The 15806-nt window shown below is 33.9% G+C and overlaps 2 long non-coding RNA genes and 1 pseudogene across 2 annotated transcripts; all 3 read right to left on the reverse strand.

The window, feature by feature from the left end:
* LOC136281855 (uncharacterized) overlaps window positions 1-15806 on the reverse strand; it is a 418311-nt pseudogene that overhangs the window by 24038 nt on the left and 378467 nt on the right.
* Window positions 1832-8141, reverse strand: LOC136281663 (uncharacterized). Its single transcript, XR_010717882.1, has 3 exons — window positions 7896-8141; window positions 4330-4366; window positions 1832-4081 (listed from the first exon to the last, which is right to left on the reverse strand). It is a non-coding gene; the product is annotated as an uncharacterized lncRNA (long non-coding RNA).
* On the reverse strand, window positions 9494-15778 carry LOC136281666 (uncharacterized). The gene is made up of 3 exons (XR_010717886.1): window positions 15533-15778; window positions 11166-11202; window positions 9494-10970 (listed from the first exon to the last, which is right to left on the reverse strand). It is a non-coding gene; the product is annotated as an uncharacterized lncRNA (long non-coding RNA).

Consider the following 15806-nt stretch of genomic DNA (forward strand, 5'->3'; position numbering starts at 1 on the left):
GTGATAAAAGATACGAGGAGCGAGAGGTTAACTGACAAAACCAACTATGGGATACTTTTCATACGACTCCTCGCGGACAAAGCTGCGAATTACTTGGTACTTACCTCTCCTGAATGATTGAAAGTCGGTCATGAAGACTTGCGAGAAAAATTCCACCCTACGAAAGGCTGGCACAAGATAATTAATTAATAATTAATATTAAAAATTTATAGTGCGCAAATTCCATAAAATGTTCAAATGCGCATTACAAGATTAAAAATTATCATTAAAATAGACTTACAATAATTTTAAGAAACGAGATAAAAAAAAAAAAAAAAAAAATAAAAAAAAAAATAAAAAAAAAAAAAAAAAAAAGCTATAGAAATGCACTACGAAAAAGGTGAGTCTTCAGTTTAGCTTTAAAAATATTTACTGTTCTTGCGCTCCTAATATCCAGCGGTAGTTCGTTCCATAGTTTCGGAGCAGCACAGGTAAAAGAACGGTCCCCCAGTGTAGCTTTCGATTTAAATGATGGATGGCTAAGTAAAAGCTTATCACTGGAATTTCTTAAATTATATTTGGAGGGGGGTCTAAGGGAAATAAGAGAGGATAGATAAGAAGGGGCTAAAAAATTAAGAATCTTAAAAGTAATTAACAATATTTTAAACTCAATTCTATATCTAATTGGTAACCAGTGTAACTTAAAAATTAAGGGCGTAATATGACAAAATCTCTGTTCTTTAAGAATCAATCTGGCACAAGCATTCTGTACTCGTTGCAGCTTATTCAACAAGCAGTCCGGTAGTCCATATAATAGGCCATTGCAATAGTCCAGGCGGCTCGTTATAAATGCATGGACAAGAGTTTCCGTTGACTGCTGTGAAAGGTACTTTCTGATCCGACGGATATTATAAATGTAGTAAAATGAAGAGGCACAAATTTTCGTGATGTGTGTTGCCATGGAGAGCCTTGAATCAAACCAGGAACCAAGATTTCTCGCAATTGGCACGGGATGTATGTCTGAGTCGCCCACACGTATACTGATATTGTCGAGCTTTCCCAGCTGTTGTGATGTGCCAATGATAAGGAATTCAGTCTTGTCGTCATTTAATTTAAGATCATTATTCAACATCCAAAGACGAATGTCTCTGATGCAGTCCTCCATACTCCTCACTACAGCAAGTTGCTCAGCTCTGTCGTTGGGACTGAATGAGATGTAAACTTGAGAGTCGTCAGCGTAACAATGAATCGTGGGCAAATGATATTCAATGATCTCAAAAAGCTTGCTCGTATACAACGAAAACAATAACGGACCCAGACAGGAACCTTGAGGCACACCGCATTCTAATTTAAAAGGTTCCGACAGCGAATCGTTAATCATTATCCGTTGAGTTCTACCAGACAAATAGGACGTAAACCAGGAGAGGGCTTTCCCATGTATACCAAATGATGACTCAAGTCGACGTAGCATGGTGTCGTGATCAACTGTGTCGAAGGCAGCACTTAAATCGAGCAGAATAAGCAGAGTGTAAGATAGAACTTTTACGGCTAATAAGAGGAGAAGTACAACGCGTTTACGTTTCACATGGAAATTTGAAGTGAAGTTGTGAATTAGCGATTGCGTATGCATTCTGGGAAAGCTAAACGCAAGCTCTCATTGGAGCAATCTGGAGGTGTGACGGAGGTGTGTTCATAACCATGGTTACTGAAATGAACTTTTTCAACCTTCGCGGCGGGATACTTCAGTAGGGAAAATACTAACTCGTGTATTTGCTTCGACTGCATCTGATGGATAAACATTTAAAGCGGATATATTGCAACAACATCACATTGATAAACATTTCTATCTCTGAAACGTAATTTATTGGCTCCACTACCGTAAGTTAATAAAATATTCACAATTATTTACCAAGTTTTAACTCATCCAAACTAAGTTGCAAAATTTGCGACCTACTCCTCTTCTAAGTTTCTTAAAGTAAAGGAACATCGACATGTGTTGTTTCAGGAAATGTTGAATTCACCCTCTAGCAGTCAAGCTGTGAATGGTGTATACAAGTATCCTAATACACAGTGCAAGAATGAAAACCACGGGCAAGGAGTTAGTTAAGATTATCGATATATGCGACAGTTGTGCACACGTAATTTTTCCAGTTGCAGTAAATATCAATATCTGCTGGAACAACACAGTTCAAACTTTAGCGTGGTTAAACAAAAAATATATTAAGGAATATATCAATCGAGAGCTACACAGATTGGTTTACTAATGCCCTAGTTACAGATAATATTACCATTTTTTAATTGGAGGGGGGTTTACTCGTAAGGGAAGCTTGAAAGTACAGATTGTTTTTTTTCAGCAAATTTCATGATGGATATTACATTATAGACATGCCTTAAGTTATTAGTAAAGCTGAGTTTCTCTGCTCATATAAAGTGACAGATGATTAAAAACTACATGGAATCAATTTTGTTTTAAATTGAAGAAATTTTCAAAGTTTCAGTGCGAAATAAAGATTTCATTATAATCCATTATGTCTACACAATGCTTCATTTTTGGTAAATCATTGTCTTTTGCTGGAGGAGTAAACGTCACAGACAGAAGCAGATTCTATGATATGACAAAATTTTTGTAAACTGTTGATTTAAACCAGATTGAAAGCCATAAAATTGCACCATCCAATCCATCCAAGACTGCTTCATAGCAATAGATCAACACCAACCCTATTTAAGTCACTTATATAGTCTCATTTCAGTACGAAACTGGTAAATTTAACTCTCTCCTGACATGAATCCCAGGTTTTACAATCAAGTAAACGAAAGATTTTCTCAAGCCTTATTAAGTTTTAGAAAGTGGACAATGACCATTGCTTTGTTGTGTCCCCTTTGGATCTAATTTTCTTGATGTTTAAAAGCCATATCTTGCAAAAACATAAAAATCCAAAGCAAATCTTGAAAGAATTACATAAGCCAAATGTGCAGTGAGGAAAATGTCACTGTTCACACTGCACACAAGCATTTTAAAAAATAGCTGACTGTCAGTCCCAAACTGGCTTAAAGTTCGGTAAAGTTTCCGCACAGCCCCATACTATTGTAAAACAAATCTGTTTTCCCAATGGTAATGCATTGTTTTTGTCATTGTTTTCTCTATTCAAGAACTGAATGCATAATGTAGTATGGGGCTGTGCGGAAATTTTACCTAAAGTTCTAATCTCAACACCAGGAGAGAAGCACTGGAAGGCATGACTTGGTTTAATCTTAGTATTTCCCCCTAGATTGATGTGGTCTTTTTCCTTCCATGTGATAAAGTTCAGTGCCTTAACACTTTTAAACTTAATGATTCTAAACATTAACTTAATTTTAAATTGTTTGTAGTTATGAATGTTACTGTAAGGTTGCTTTTATCGATTCATGACTGAAAAAAGAAACTGAATGAGAAATTGCAGTAGTAAACAGCCATCTAACAGTAAAAATCAATATTTCCTAAGATGATTTTTGCATGTTACCACAACAACCATGACGATGAAATTGTTCCTAAAATTAATTTTAGAATAGGTAATTTAACTCCACAATCACAAGAGAAATACTTCAGAGAGAACTTAATACACACATTAGTTTTTGAGTTAATACTCTAGACTTTGGAGGAAATTATGGATTATAGTAACAGTTATAATACAACTCAGGTGGCATATTGTACAGTTATAAATCAATATATACAATATCAAAATGAAATATCTAAACACCTTAAAGTCAAATATGTGCTACAAGCTTTAGATCTGTGTCACCTAAATAAATTATTATGTTAATTGACACTTTAACTCCCAAGATCTCATTCATAAATCTCCTTATTGTTTGCCATACAGTTCTTGTGGTGTTAAGTAGGAGAATTTGTTATTGGATAAATTTTTAATCCCCTAGCTGATATTTGTCCTTATTCTCATCACTTGTTTGCTTGATATTCTGTTGATACTGTAAGGAGAAATTCTGTTTTGGTCACACATGGGAGTAAAAGGGTTAAACAAACTGGTGGTTAAAAATAATTAAGCTACCACATTCCTTTCTGAATCATGATGATATTATTTCCACCTTGAATATTCAATGTTGCTTTCTGTGAATGCAACAAAGACTGCAAATTAAAATGTGTCTATCAAAAAATAGCATCAATGAAAAAACCCAGTATAGGCATCTATTTGAAGCATTGTTGCAATGAATAGTAAATATGGATGTCAACCTTAGGAAATTGCAAAACTTATGCTTTCTGATGGTGTTTTGCATCAAATCAATATTTTACCTCAAACATACCATTTTAAAACTTTGTTGGGCTAATTCACACAAAGTTATGAGCATGATACTTACCAGCAGATACAGTCCTTTTGCATATTTTAGCACCAATCTGGAAATGAAGAGACAAAAATCAACATCAGTTCATATAATAACATTCATAACATTTTGTATCAATTAAATGTTTAAGATTCTAATGACAACATCTATGCACTCTGTAGTTGTGTATTTAATTTTGTCACCACAAAACAGAGCATTTGTTATATATATACAATGCATTCTACTACTACCCACTGAAGCTGTGTTAAGCAGACATGTGAGGCAGTGTGTCCATTAAACAAGTACCTCCATTAATGTAATTCCAGATAATTTAAATGTACATTACATGTTAGGTTTGTGTTACTGCACATCAAAACTGTTGTAAGCACTCAAATGTTTTAAAAGAAAATGTGTCAGTGAAATGTATATTAAGTCTAAACAAGCAAATTGTTGTATTAAAGACATCATAGCTCTCGCTGTCAGGTACATTGTTTGTACTCATGAATTCCACACATATCATTAACTTTGCAGAATAAGTCAGCAATTATGCTTAAATCATTAACCTCTTTCAACAAACACAGTTGAGTTTTCTATTTACTTTTTCTGCCTGTATAAGACCCTTCAACAAAACATTAGACATGGTGATGATTTCCTTTCCTCAAAATTAATATCTGCAATCTTATAATGACCTGTAAAACTTCCAATAGTAGTTTCTGTTGCAGAATACTTATTAAGGCTTTTCTCTTAATATTCAAAACAATTCCCTTTGATTGATAGAGATGGGTAAAGAAAAAACTTGAATGTAACTTGTACCTTTTAAGTAACTTCAACTTTGACTGGTTTAATCTTCCAATTTTTTTTTTCAATGGAAACACTAGCTCTGAACCAAAAAAAAGTTTCTCCTTTGTCTAATAATCTCCATAATTTTGTTCCTGTCATTAAAAAATGCAGTATATTATTATATCCTTATTCTGTGAGGTCAGTAACACGAATTACCCAGCAATCTGAGCCAGGGATTGTTAGCTGCCTGAGTTAGAGCATCTGCTAACAATATTTGAGTGGCTACCATCTGCTCAACATTCAAGGAGCTGGCATCTGCCACTACTAAATTGGAGCAGCTACCATCTGCACAACAATTAGGGAGCTGGCACATGCCACTTGGATGTCTAACATTTTCTCATCCACATCAACAGAAAACTGCAGAGGTGGTATTTAAATCTTGCACACATCCTCACACTCATTGATGACTTTGGGACTCTGCCCATTCCACCAGTCTTATAAATGTTTCTTCTTAATATGCTAGTGAAAAAGCCTCCATTTCCTTAAATTGATTAGCCAGCAAGCGCAGCCCTTGCATCTCTGTTTGTCTTGCCTGAGTAGTGGGTGTGTTTACCAGCTTTAATCTGTCATCATTTAATAGAACATCCTCATGAAATGCAAAATCAGGATCTGAACCTCTTCCACTTGCTGATTTTGCTCTTAATAATGCCACAAACAGAGTGCCAGGATTCTTTGCCTCAAATTGATACTTTCCAAGGTTAGTAACAACATACCAGAAAGCCTCACTGATGCCTACAGTCAGTTAGTGTCAACTGTAAAGTCATATTTTCTTTTCTTCTATAATTCTATGATTCCACAAATAGTAATACACTAGGGTAACATTTGTTTTAAATGTCATTTTCCACAGTATTCAGAAATCTTAATTAATCATGCTCATGCAAAAGAAATTAAATTTTAGAAATAATATGGGTTCTGAGAAATATTCCTTAATCCATAACAAATAGAGATTATTCCACGGGAAAGTGTGCACAAATGAGCATTATCACTTCAACAACAAAAAAAAAGCAAATGCGTTAGCAGTCAGTGAACTAGTGAGTTTTTTGATCAACACAAAAAGTGGTTAAAAGTTGTTCAAGCACTTTCCATGATATGATGATTGGAAGCTTACAACTGTGAAAATAAATTGGTTGTTCAATTAGAGTCACAAATGATAGTACTTAAGAGCATAAATCCTTATTTGTATTAAAATATATTCCATTTTTTAACAATTCTCTTATGGAAGATAGGGACAATTTCTCAAAGATTAAAAGGTGAGAAGGAAAAAAAAAGGTGATACTATATCATTGTTTTTGACTGTTTACAAAGAAATTAAAATTAAATAAAGATCAAATAAAAACCCCTTGAACGTCCATTGTCATGATTTCCAATACATACACAAGTCATAAACAATGACTAATTTTTTTCCAATTACATAAAAACTGCAGTATGCAGGCATTGTAGGAAAGATAAAAATCAATGATGATAAAAATAAGAATTTTAGGGTAATAGGGTAAATTATTTAGATCTTGTAAGTATAGTTGTCAATTGGGTAACATCTCCTTGTAAGAACATAGTCTTATTACAACTTCTGATTAATTTCTTTCCTTTTTTTTCCTCTCAAAGAAATAAAAAGTGTTTCAATTGTGGAGAAAGAAGAAAGAACGAGAAAGAGGAGGAAACAGAAGAGGCAAGAGAGAAGGAAAAGGGGGGCATTGTGGTAGTGGCCAAGGGGGTGTGTGTGTGGCCATGCTCACCACATCACCTTAAACTTTTTTTTAAAATATTAAAATGGAATCAACTGTCTCTCATTCATTTAAATAGATGTCATTGCTGCAGATAAATTCAGCTATAACTGCAAATAATAAATTTTTTACCAAGCCTGAGCACCCTACTAAAAAACATTTTCCTGAGGTCCTTACAAAAGCAACTGATGGTCAATATTCATTGGTAGAACTAGAGCAAGCAAAGTTGGGAAGTGATTTATCAAATTGCACTTGGACTAAACTTTTAAATTTTAAATATGCTGCCTTTCAAAACAAAAGTACACTGGTTATGATGGTTTTAGTGGATCAAATCAGTGGTGGTATTTACTTCAAGACTACCTTGCCATATGGTTATGCAAATTAAACTTCATTTTCCTAACTGTTAAAAAATGGTATAGCCCCCAGTGCTGAGGATATAACCCATCCCCAAACCAAGTGTTTATGCAGAATTGTGGGAGTTTTTGAGCAAATAATTGACAACTAATTCAGTCATTTCTCCTAAATCTTTCACCTAGGACTAGCTTGGAAAATTTTCGATAGAATTGAAAACCATCAACCATCATACACATGTTTAGTGATAATGTCCATGGACATTCCACCACAGAGGCTGATTTATACATCGGTGGCACTGACTCGTAGGGTAACGTGTGTATTACATTGTACTGTCCAACAGCACCCCTCAAAACGGCTATCTCAGAGTTTCCACAATAACTTTGTTCTTTTTCAATTATTGGAAGCCTTAGATAGCGAAAACATTGAACAATTACTAAAGGAAAGGATCAAGAATTATCATACAAATTAATATCTAAGGCAAATAACTTAAATGACAACTTTTGTCCTCTTCGTTAACAAGCGAGTGGCTAACTGAAATAAGCAACTATGGAATACTTTTCATACGACTCCTTGCTGACAAAGCTGCAAACTACTTCAGACATGGTTTGATGCTACTCTGGTTTACAGATTTAATTGATGTAACCGAAGAAGTTACAATTCATAGACCCAACATTTCGACTTACTTACCTTTCCTGAATGAGTGAAAGTCGGTCATAAAGACTTTCAAGAAAAACTCCACCCTACGAAAGGCTGGCACAAGATATCCAATATCAGATAGAACTTTTACGGCTAATAAGAGGAGAAATACAACGCATCTACTTTTCACATGAAAATTTGAAATAAAAATGAACTTGTGGTTGGCGATTGCTTGTGCATTCTGGGAAAGCTAAACGCAAGCTCTCATTGGAGCAATGTGGAGGTGTGACGGAGGTGTGTCCATAACCATGGTTACTGAAATGAACTTTTTCAACCTTCGCGTTGGAATACTGCAGGAGGGAAAATACTAACTCGTGTATTTCCTTGTCCATAACCATGGTTACTGAAATGAACTTTTTCAACCTTCGCGTTGGAATACTGCAGGAGGGAAAATACTAACTCGTGTATTTCCTTCGACTGCATCTGATGGATGAACATTTAACGCGGATAAATTGCAGCAACAACATCACTTTGATAAACATTTCTATCTCTGAAACGTAATTTATTGGCTCCACTACCGTAAGTTAATAAAATATTCACAATTAGTTACCAAGTTTTAACTCATCTAAACTTGAGACCTACTCCTTTTCTAAGTTTCCTAAAGTAAAGGAATATCGACATGTGTTGCTTCAGGAAATATTGAATTCACCCTCTAGCAGCCAAATTGTGAATGGTGTAGACACGTATCCTAATACACAGTGCAAGAATGAAAACCGAGGGCAAGGAGTTAGTAAAGATTATTGATATATGCAACAGTTGTGCTCACGAAGTTTTTCCAGTTGCAGTAAATATCAATATCTGCTGGAACAACATAATTCAAACTTTAGTGGGGTTAAACAAAAAATATAAAAATCAAAATATATCAATCAAAAGCTACACAGTTCGTAGGTAATAAGAGAGAGATAACGAAAGAAGTACATTGGTTCTAAAACCCTTTATATCTAGTGATAGTCAAAAAGTTACTAAGTTGAGGTTGCTAGCGCATATGTAATCAGACTACACTGTAATAAAAATAATCAACAGACTGCAAATGTAGGACTTGCTTTATGTGCTAACTGATACAAAGACATAAAATACAATCAGGGGTAAAAATTGGGAACGCATTACTGCATAAAATAGTGATCAAAACATTTTGAAAGACTGAGTATTGAGCTAAATACAGTATAACCATCGATCCTTGTGAAAAACCTTTACAACAATCACACAATTATAAGGGCTCCAAAACATATATGATATCACTAACTGTAACCAGTATTTTGCTAACTTCCATTTTAACAAAATTGTTGTCTTAAGTAACACTTAGAAAGAAAGATCTCAAGTATTCATACCACTAGATCATTTAACAACATTTATATCTGATATATATTGGTATACTAATGCCTTAGTAACAGATAATGATATTACCATTTTTTAATCGGAGGGGGGTGTTAATCATAGGGAAGCTTGAAAGCATCAACACATTGTTTTTTTCAGCAACTTTTATCAAGGATATTGCAATATACACATACATTGAGCTATTATTAAAGCTGACTTCCTGTGCTCATATAAAGTGACAGCTGATTAAAAACTATAAAGAATCAAATTTGTTAGATTGAAGAAATTTTCAAAGTTTCAGTGTGAAATAAAGATTTTATTATAATCCATCATTATCTTAAATTGCTTCAAACATGATGTAAGATGAAATTGTGAGTTGTATGTCAGGCAAACTTTTAACAAATAATTTTCCCTTTAAACAGATATCACCAGGAGTTGGAAACACAAAATGATAATAGGCATGCCTATATATAATCATAAACAATTAGCTACCCTTTAAAAAAACATTTACTATTACACTAAAACAATTACAGTTATAGAGTGTCTTATGATTTTTCCCTAACATACAATTTAATGTAAGCATGTACCTGTCAGTATTGCCAACACCATGCTTCATTTTTGGTAAACCATTGTCTATGGCTGGAGAAGTTAAATTCATAGACAGAAGAAAATTCTATGATACGACAACATTTTTGTATACTGTTGATTTAAACCAGATTGAAAAGCCATAAAATTGCAACATCCAATCTATCTAAGACTGCTTCATAGCAATAGATCAACACCAACCCTATAGTTACTCATGAAGTCTCATCTCAGTATGAAACTTGTGAACTTAACTCTTTCCTGACATGAATTCCAGGTCTTAGAATCAAATAAACAAAGGATTTTCTCAAACCTCATCAAATTTTAGAAAGTGGACAATGACCATTGCTTTGTTGTGTCCCCTTTGGATCGGAGTTTTCTAGATGTTATTGCTGTATCTTGTAAAAACTTAATGATTCTAAACATTAACTTTATTTTAATTTGTTTGTGGCTATTAGTGTTATTTAACTTTTACTTTTATCAATTTGTAATTGAAATAAGAAACTGAATGAGAAAATGCAGTAGTAAAAGCCATCTTACTGTAGAAATCTATATTTCTTATAATGATTTTTGCATGTCACTGTAACATCCATAACAATGAAATTGCTATTAAAATTACTTTTAGAATAGGAAATTGAACTCCTCAATCACAAGAGAAATACTTCAGAGAAAACTTGATACACTCATTAGTTTTTGAGTTAATACTCAGGACTTTGAAGGGAATTATGGATTACAGTAACAGTTGTTATAATGCAACTAAGGTGGCATATTGAACAGTTATAAATCAATATATATAATATCAAAATGAAATATCTAAACACCTTAAAGTCATACACATGCTACAAGCTTTAGATTTGTGTCACCTAAATAAATTAACCCTTTAACTCCCAAGATCTCATTTGTAATTCTCCTTACTGTTTGCCGTACAGTTCTTGTGATATTAGTTTGGAGAATTTGATATTGGATAAAGTTATAATCTCCCAACTGATATTTTTCTTTATTCTCATCACTTGTTTCCTTGATATTCTATTGATATTGTAAGGAGAAATTCTGTCTTGGTCATACATGGGAGTAAAAGGGTTAAACAAGCTGGTGGTTAAAAATAATTAAGCACATTCCTTTCTGAATCATGATAATATTATTTCCGCCTTGAATATTCAATGTTGCTTTCTGTGAATGCAATGAAGACTGCAATTAAAATGTTTGTCTCAAAAAATACCATCAATGAAAAAAACCAGTATAGGCATCTATTTGAAGTATTGTTACAATGAATAATACATATGGATGTGAACCTTAGGAAATCCCAAAACTTATGCTGTCTGTTTGTTGGGCTAATTCGCACAAAGTTATGAGCATGATACTTACCAACAGATACAGTCCTTTTGCATATTTTAGCACCAATCTGGAAATGAAGAGACAAGAATCAACATCAGTTCATATAATAACATTCATAACATTTTGTATCAAGGAAATGTTTAACCCTTTCACTCCATGAGTGATCAAGGCAGAATTTCTCTTTACAGTATCAATAGAATATCAAGCAGACTCATGACAAGAATAAAGAAAAACATCAGTTAGGGGATTGTTGGTGACTAAATTCCATGAACTAACATCATGAGAAGGGTATATGGCAGGCAGTGAGGAGAATTACTCATGTGATCTTGGAAGTGGAAGGATTAAGATTCTAATGACAACATCTATGCACTCTGTAGTTGGGTATTTAATTTTGTCAACACAAAATGAACAGAGTATTTGTTATTTATACAACATACATGTACAATGCATTCTACTACTCCTCAGTGAAGCTGCATTTAGCAGACATGTGACAGTGTGTCCATTAAAAAAGTACTTCCATTAATGTACTTCCAGATAATTTAAATGCACATGACATATTGGGCTTGTGTTACTGCTCAACAAAACTGTTGTAAACACTCAAATTTTTTAAAAGAAAATGTGTCAGTGACATCTACATAACTATGTATATTAAGTCTAAACAAGCAAATTGTTGTATTAAAGACATCATGGCTCTCACTGTCTGGTAGATTGTTTATACTCATGAATTGCACACATCATGTTATTAACTTCAAAGAATAAGTCAGCAATTATGCTTAAATCATTAACCTCTTTTAACAAACACAATTGAGTTTTCTATTTACTTTTACTGCCTGTATAAGACCCTTCAACAAAAAACATGGTGATAATTTCCTTTCCTCAAAATTGATATCTGCATTCTTATAGAGACCTGTAAAGTTTCCAATAGTAGTTACTGTTGCAGAATACTCATTAAGGCTTTTCTCTTAATATTCAAAACAATTCCCCTTTGATTGATAGAGATGGGTAAAGAAAAAAACTTGAATGTAACTTGTACCTTTTAAGAAACTTCAACTTTGACTGGTTTTATCTTTCAATTTTTTTTCAATGGAAATACTAACTCTGAACCAAAAAAAAGTTTCTCTTTTGTCTAATACTCTCCAAAATTTTGTTCCTGTCATTAAAAAAATGCAGTATATTATAATTATAACCTTATTCTGTGAGGTCAGTAACACAAATTACCCAGCAATCTGAGCCAGGGATTGTTAGCTGCCTGAGTGGTAACCAGTCAACTCGCCGATGGACCAACTCGCCGACGCCAACTCGCCGACGTATAAAATCGAGTAGAGACGTCGGCGAGTTGGTCGTCGATCCAATACAACTTATTAGAAGTTAAACATACAGAAAAGTAAACGACATTTAGTAAAAAAACACTGGTGAACATTGGTGAACATCTAACAGAAGCTTAAACATTGGTGAACATTGGTGAACATCACCAATGACTATAACAGCTTAAGACGCGAACGAGTTATTGTGCAACAACAACACCTTAAAGACTCATCATGTCAATCGCTCAGAATTTTTAACGAAGATTTGGCTTTCTAGACAAGATCTTTAGTAAAAAGCATTTCTTTTTATTTGCAACAAAGTTTATAAGGATCTCAAGGCGAATAAAGCGAAGTAAACATCACCAATGACTCACACAACTCATTGGCGTCTACAGCCAATTTTGTTCATTGGCGATGTTAACAATGATTCGTTAATTCGCCTGAGTGAGAGCATCTGCTAACAATATTTGAGTGGCTGCCATCTGCTCAACATTCAAGGAGCTGGCATCTGCCAGTACTAAATTGGGGCGGATGCCATCTGCTCAACAATTAGGGAGCTGGCACATGATGCTTGGATGTCTGACATTTTCCCATCCACATCAACAGAAAACTGCAGAGGCGGTATTTAAGTCTTGCACACAGATCTCAAATCTGTCAGATTTGAAAGAAATTGTTCATCCTTGTGCTCATTGATGACTTTGGGACTCTGCCCATTCTACCAGTCTTATAAATGTTTCATCTTGATATGCTTGCGAAAAAGACTTATTGAGTAGCCAGCAAGTGCAGCCTTTGCATCTCTGTTTGTCTTGCTTGAGTAGTGGGGTGTCTTTATCAGCTTTAATATTTCATCATTTAATAGAACATCCTCGTGAAATGCAAAATCAGGATCTGAACCTCTTCTACTTGCTGATTTTGCTCTTGATAATGCCACAAACAGAGTGCTAGGATTCTTTGCCTCAAATTCATACTTTTCAGGGTGAGTAACAAGATACCGGAAAGCCTTACCAATGCCCACAGTTAGTTAGTGTCAACTGTAAAGTAGTATTTTCTTTTCTTCTATAATTCTATGATTTCAAAAAATGTCATGCACCTGTAAACAGTAAATAGTCTTTCCCTCCGGAAGAAGTTGGTAAAAGTGACACCAAAGCCTCCCTGAAATACAAATTTCCTGATAAAGTCAAAGCAATATGAAATGATGTTTTGTTAGCAAACTGTTTTTCCCTTGGCCATTTCCAATAAAGTAGAAGTTCATAATTTTGCATTGCTATCACTTAGTCCAGTATTGTAACTTCAAAAGAAACCTTTTCTAATGCAGTTATAGAACTTGTGCAGTGTTTTTAATAAACTTGCTCAAAACAAGTATTCTTTTTTCATAAATTAGAAGTGGACAAGCAAAATGGCCATTTCTAATTAAGTAGAAGTTCATAATTTGCATTGTTATCACTTGGTTCAGTATTGTAACTTCAAAGAAACCTTTTCTAATACAGTTAACATTGTAGAACTTGTGCAGTGTTTTTAATAAACTTGTTCAAAACAAGGGTTCTTTTTTCATAATAAAAATAGATGTGGACAAGAAAAATGGAAAAAAAAGAAAAAGGGTGGAAGAAATGGAATAAAATGAAGTGAGTAGTAACCTAACAACAACTGACATACAATAAACTAGGCCAACATTTGTTTTAAATGTCATTTTCCACAGTATTCAGAAATCTTAATTTATCATGCTCAGGCAAAAGAAATTAAATTTTAGAAATAATATGGGTTCCAAGAAATATTCCTTAATCTGTAACAAATGGAGATTATTCCATGGAAAGTGTGCACAAATGAGTTTTATTGCTTCAAAAAAAAATAATAAATGCATGAACACAGTGAACTAGCAAGTTTTTTGATCAACACAACAAGTGGATAGAAGTTGTTCAAGTACTTTCCATGGTATGATGATTGGAAGCTTACAACTGTGAAAATAAATTGGTTTTTCAATTAGAGTCAAAAATGATAGTAATTACCAGCATAAAATCCTTATTTGTATTAAAACATATTCCATTCTTTAACAATTCTCTTATAGAAGATAAAGATAATTTCTCAAAGATTAAAAGGTGAGAAGGAAAAAAAAAGGTGATACTGTATGATTGTTTTTGACTGTTTACAAAGAAATTAAAATTAAATAAAGATCAAATAAAAACCCCTTGAACATCCATCATACATTGCATTTCCAATACATACAAAAATCATATACAATGACTATTTTTTTTTCCAATTACAGAAAAACTGCAGTATGCAGGCATTGTAGGAAAGATAAAAATCGATGATAATAAAAATAAGAATTTTAGGGTAATAAGGGTTAATTATTTAGATCTTGGAAGTATAGTTGTCAATTGAGTAACATCTCCTTGTAAGAACATACTCTTATTACTACTTCTAATTAATTTCTTTCCTTTTTTTCCTCTCAAAGAAATAAAAAGTGTTTCAATTGTGGAGGGAGAGGCAGAATTGTGGGAGTTTTTGAGCAAATAATTGATAACTAATTCAGTCATTTCTCCTAAATCTTTCACCTAGGACTAGCTTGGAAAATTTTCGATAGAATTGAAAACCATCAACCATCATACACATGTTAAGTGATAATGTCTATAGACATTCCACCACATAGGCTGATTTATACATCGGTGGCACTGACTCGTAGGGTAATGTGTGTATTACATTGTACTGTCCAACAGCACCCCTCAAAACGGCTATCTCAGAGTTTCCACAATAACTTTGTTCTTTTTTAATTATTGGAAGCCTTAGATAGCGAAAACATTGAACAATTACTAAAGGAAAGGATCAAGAATTATCATACAAATAAATATCTAAGGCAAATAACTTAAATGACAACTTTTGTCTTCTTCGTTAACAGTGTCAGTATGCGGTAGTAAAAAAAGGAAACAAGAAGCGAGTGGCTAACTGAAATAAGCAACTATGGAATATTTTCCATACGACTCCTTGCTGACAAAGCTGCAAACTACTTCAGACATGGTTTGATGCTACTCTGGTTTACAGATTTAATGGATGTAACCGAAGAAGTTACAATTCCTAGACCCAACATTTCGACTTACTTACCTTTCCTGAATGAGTGAAAGTCGGTCATAAAGACTTGCAAGCAAAACTCCACCCTACGAAAGGCTAGCACAAGATATCCAATATCAGATAGAACTTTTACGGCTAATAAGAGGAGAAATACAACGCATCTACTTTTCACATGAAAATTTGAAATACAAGTGAACTTGGAGTTGGCGATTGCTTGTGCATTCTGGGAAAGCTAAACGCAAGCTCTCATTGGAGCAATGTGGAGGTGTGACGGAGGTGTGTCCATAACCATGGTTACTGAAATGAA

Source organism: Pocillopora verrucosa, chromosome 6 (genome assembly GCF_036669915.1).
Source record: "Pocillopora verrucosa isolate sample1 chromosome 6, ASM3666991v2, whole genome shotgun sequence".
NCBI classification, from domain to species: Eukaryota; Metazoa; Cnidaria; class Anthozoa; order Scleractinia; family Pocilloporidae; genus Pocillopora; species Pocillopora verrucosa.